General features: G+C 30.7%; 1 long non-coding RNA gene across 2 annotated transcripts; it reads left to right on the forward strand.

Moving 5' to 3' along the window:
- The first annotated feature begins 543 nt into the window (after positions 1-543).
- Positions 544-2037, forward strand: LOC114257997 (uncharacterized). 2 transcript variants are annotated; one of them, XR_014334820.1, is made up of 3 exons: positions 544-596; positions 1349-1396; positions 1690-1985. It is a non-coding gene; the product is annotated as an uncharacterized LOC114257997 (long non-coding RNA). The 2 variants fall into 2 exon arrangements; XR_014334821.1 differs by having other exon boundaries at positions 547-596; positions 1330-1396; positions 1690-2037.
- Positions 2038-5330: the final 3293 nt, after the last annotated feature.

Consider the following 5330-nt stretch of genomic DNA (forward strand, 5'->3'; position numbering starts at 1 on the left):
TAGATAAGATGAGTCTTTGGAGGAGGGCACACAACCTGAATGATCCCGATGTGGTGGCAATTGTGGTATGTCTATGGTTTAAAAGTTTTTACACATATTTTGCTTTCTACCAAACATTGTCCTTATGTTTTCAAAATGTAGGAGGAATACAATGTGCATCTTTGGAAAGTTCCTAAGGAGCAACATACGATTGAGTATTGCGATGGGATTTACCATAAAATCGTTGGGAAGGATGGACATGGGTATTGCAAGACCTATGGGAGAAGAGTGCCCTGGAGTGCGGTGTATGCGTGAGGCAGCGGCCCATCCCAATCATTAGCAGCCCCTTCATTTATTGATGAGATCACACAGCGTGTGACACAAGACGTTGAGTCTAGGTTCACTACGACAATCAAGAACCTCACGGCACGTGTTTTGTTCTTAGAGTCACAGGGTGTGGCTGGGAGTATGAGCTTGAGAGAGGTGCAATACTTACAAATTAACAAATTTTACGTTTTATCAATTTGTATATATGGAAATTATTAACACATTATACTAACATATTGTAGGTGTCAGATGCATCTAGTGGGCAACAAGCTTCAAAAAAAAATGAATAGGTATGCCACTCTACTATATTTCTGCATGTATTTATGATATTTGTTGTGTATGAAGTTCTTGAAAGATATCACTATATTTCCCCATGTATTATGTCGTATTAGGTCTGAAATTTGATTCCAAAAGTGATAGCAATAGGCACTATTGTTAGTCTATACAATATTTTAGTGTAGCTGCCTTTATCCCCATCAATGGTAACACAGACTTCTTGCCTAACATGAAATCAAAGCCTTTTGAATTTGTTGCTTTTTAAACTTGGTTGCGTCTATAGGTCTTTGTTTAATTGCCATTTGCAGATTGAGTTCAGATGTGGTGATTCATGACCATCATTTACTATACTAACACTTGTTCCACATTTGGACTTAATAGATTTTACAGCTTAGCTATTATCAAATTTAACATTAAATTTTTTCAATCCATCTAAGTAGCAAAATTCAAATTCCCTTATTGATCAATTACTAGAAGCGGGTAAAATTCAAGAATGATTGTCTTGATGATGGTCATACCAATAGTTATTTAATTTTTTTTTCCCTTTTGTTTATTTATTTTTATTTTTTGACAACTCCACTGGTACCTGTCACATGCTAGTAAAATTCTATAGACAAATTTTAGATTAGCCCGATATTTATACATTCTAGCGAAGCTATATACATACCTTGACAGCTGCACATTAGCTTATGTAATTTTAGTTATAGTATGCATTTGAGATTCTACTCTTATGTGTTATATTGACAGGAAGTTCCTTAGCTTTCAGGTTGATAACTTGGAATTTCTGAGGGAAATGAGGATCAACCCAATAAAGGTTGGTTTTTTTAATTTGGCAATAGATTACACTTGTAGTTCTATTATACATATTATAGTTCCTGCAATCCTTCTTGTTTCACTTGTTTTTGTTCTGATAACCAGAATTTTGGTTATATTTTCTAGTCTTTCTTATGTTCATGTGACATAGAATAATTATGTGTGTGCTTGCTTACACATGCACATGCGCTCCAAAAATTAACCCCATGAATCTGGAAGGACTTCTGCTCTCACCTTTATAGTGAAATAATTCATCTTTGTTGCTTGTGACATTTTGGTTGGCATAAATTATAGGTTGCCAAAGCATTAGTGGAAGTGTTTGCTGAAATGATTTTGATGAATATGGGTACAAGGTGTTATGCCAGTTCATTGATAGAGTGGAGAAACACCCGAGCAAGAAAATTGATGAGAAGATTGGCCAGTTCTGGATTGTATTTTTTTCATAAAAGAATTTTTTCCAAGTTTTTAGTTGTAATAACTTTTACATGTAGCTCAAAATTTGAGACTCAAATAGAATGTTCAATAAAACTATAATGCTATACTGTCTGAATTCTTGTCATTGTTATTCCTAGAGTGCTTAACGCTACACTTTTATTTATTTATTTATTTTTATTTTTATTTTTAATTTTTTGCGACGGTAACAAGATGGTTGCCAAAGATCATGTTAGTGTTTTTCTTTGTTTTTTGCGACGGCAAAATAGCGGTCGCCATAAGTAGTTTAGGTGGTCGCAAATAATTTGCGACCGTTGTTTTGCCGTCGCAAAAAGTATTTGCCATCCCCATATTCGCGACCCCCATTTGCCAACTCTTTTGCGACTGTTTTTTATTATTTGCGACGGTTTATAGCGGTCGCAAAAAGTGTTTTTTTTAGTAGTGACTGTTTTTTCTACTGTTTTTGGAATTGTGGCTTGCTGCTATGGTGTGGACTGCTGCTATGTTGTGGCCTGCTACTATCTTGGGTGCTGCTGCTGCTATGTTGTTTGTTCTACAATCTGAAATTTTAATATACTAGCTTATTTATGATAGACTCTATTGGTTATTTTGTAGTCCCAGGTCCTCTTTTGGCTTTGTACAAGGCCTTTTTGTGTTGGTTTTCTTTTGAGTTTGTTTTGGGATCTGATTTGTGGTCTAGCTATCTCTTGGCATTTCCTTTGGGGTAGTTTTGTGTTGGCCCTGTTCTTGCCCCTCATTTGCTCTTGTTGTTCATGTGGTGTTTGAACATGTTTTTTTGTCTTCTTGTTGCTTTAGTTTGTTGTTGTCTGTATCTTGTATAGTTGGTTAGCTCTTGAGGTATGCCTCTTGTAGTTTGTATTTATTTGTCTTTTTTAATTTATGATTTATTCATCCAAAATATATATATATATATATATATATATATAAAACTGAAGCTCTTTACCCAATTTTGTAATTAAACATGCTAGAACAATATTACTCAAGTAATACTGTGGTGCAACTAGTTTAATTTTTTTTTAAGAACTTTAAATTTTTGTTCAATAAATTTTTTTATTTTTTTTTTGGTCGTGTTAACAATTAACATATGAAGCAAACACAAAAACAAAAAGGAGCGGTGAGGATTCATTTCATACAATGATACAACAACTTACCATGGAAAATGGGCAAGAAAATTAGAGTAATGGGCCATGACATTGGACCAAACCACTAATCTTGACTCGGACTGACTCACTGTTTTTGTTCACTGCTTGATAAGTAGTTTGTTTTATTTGAATTTGGGGAAATTATAAAAAATTAAAAAATATATATATTATTTACATAGAGGTCTCCTAAACTATTGAGAAATATTACTTTGACCCCGTAAATTAAAAAAAAAATGCAAATATAACCCCTAAGCTAGTGAGAAGTATCACTTTGCTCCTTAAACTATAAAAGCGTACAAATGGACTTTCTAAACTCTGTGTGTTTCACTTTGACCCCTTCAGTTAGGGGGTCCAATTTGTACGTTTTTATAGTTTATAGGACGAAGTGATACTTCTCAATAGTGAGCCCATTTATACATTTTTATAGTGTAGAGGTCAAAATGATATTTCTTAATATTTTAAGGAGTCTTCAAGTAAATAACACACACAAAAAAAAAAAAGAAAAGAAAAGAAAAGAAAAGAAAATTTTAATCCAAAAATAGTAAATTTCATCATATAAATTTTGGGATGAAACCGTGAAATTTCATCCAATTGATATTTTTCGCAAAAAGATCTTGCAAAAAGATCAAGAAGCTGAAAATTTTCTCTATGATTTTAGAAACATGGAAATTTTATACAAACTTATGAAATTTGATAAATGAAAATGAGAAATTCTTACCAAAAAATCGTAAATTTCATCCTAATAACTGAGAAATTTCATCTCGAAAAGGAAAATTTGGAATGAAATTGAGAAACTTTATTCAAATTTTTGAATTTTAGAAAACAAAAAATTTCTGAATTAAATTTTATAAATTTCACTTCTACGAAATTCAGAAAATTTTCATTTTAGAATTTCTTAGTTTGTGATAGTCAATTGAAAATTAAAACAAATTAAATATCTCACAATTTTCATAATTTTGACAAGTTTCACAATTTTGAATTGGAAGTCCCTCAATTGACCAACTTTTCAATTTCCAGAAAATATTTTCTAATTATTCATGAGCATCAATTGATTCTATTTCACCAAATTCTTTCACCTTCTATGTAGGGATGGCAATGTGGGTATCTATGGAGACCCAACCCAAATACATGGGTTTTTCCCTTTTTTTCTTATCCATTGGGTAGGGTAAGTGATATTCTTTAAATATCCACAGGGGATGGGTTGGGGATGGGTACCCACTAATTTCCCTATTTTTTTTTTTTTTTTTTTTAAGGATTCACAACCAAAACTAAATATACATTCAATCTTTTTTCTTTTATTTATTTATTTATTTAGGTTCACAACCAACTTTTTTTTTTTTTTTTAAATTTATCTACAACTAAAGCTAAATATACATCCAATCTTTTTTTTTTATTATTATTTTTTTATTTTTAAGGTTCACAACCTTTTTTTTTTTTAATTTTGAAGATTCAGAGCCAAAGCTAAATATACATTCAATCTTTTTTTTTTTGGTTTTTTTTTTTTTATAATTTTTTTTTTAAGGTTCACAATTTTTTTTTTTTTTTAAGGATTCACAATCAAAGCCAAATAGACATTCAATCTTATTTTATTTATTTGGCTCAACAATAAAATCAAATACACATTAATTAACATTGTCACATTATTCTTGTCAAATTTTAGACATATCTAGAATTTTTTAAATTTATTTAAAAAAATTAAGGACACTGTCTAGTGCATATGTATTGTAATTTTCAGAATGGTTTGCTTGTTCTGAAATTTCAATTAACGAGTATGAATCTATTTATTTTAGTTATCACACAATATATACAACATATATATATATATATATATATGAATGTATTTTAAAATAAGGAAATTGTAGAGAATCGAAACAAGCATGAGTCGTGATTGGTTAGAAAGCATGGGTACAAAGATTTATTTGCTAGAAAAACAAAAAGGGAATACAAAGTCTTATTAAATAATTTTTTAAAAAATAAAAGAATTTTTCTTAGTTATGAACAGATTTAACTGAAATCAGCTTGTTTCCTAATGTTATGCTTCATTTATTTAGATAGAAAATATTTTTTAATGAAAAATATTTTTTATAAAAAAAATTAAAAATATTTTTCTTTTATATTTGGTGGTGGTGGTGATGGAACGAAGGTGAAAGTAGAGATTGTGACATAGTGGTGGGGTGATGGCGGCAGTGATGATGGTAGTGGCTATGGTGATAGTAGTGTGATAGTGAAGGTAAGAATAGTGGTGATGGCATTGTGAAATTAGTAAAAATTTAATTGAAAAAACATTTTTCGTTTTTTAAAAGTAACAAACAACAAAATTCGTGGGGGACTAAAGGAAGA

This window comes from Camellia sinensis, chromosome 7 (assembly GCF_055761805.1).
Source record: "Camellia sinensis isolate YWXY chromosome 7, ASM5576180v1, whole genome shotgun sequence".
NCBI lineage: Eukaryota > Viridiplantae > Streptophyta > Magnoliopsida > Ericales > Theaceae > Camellia > Camellia sinensis.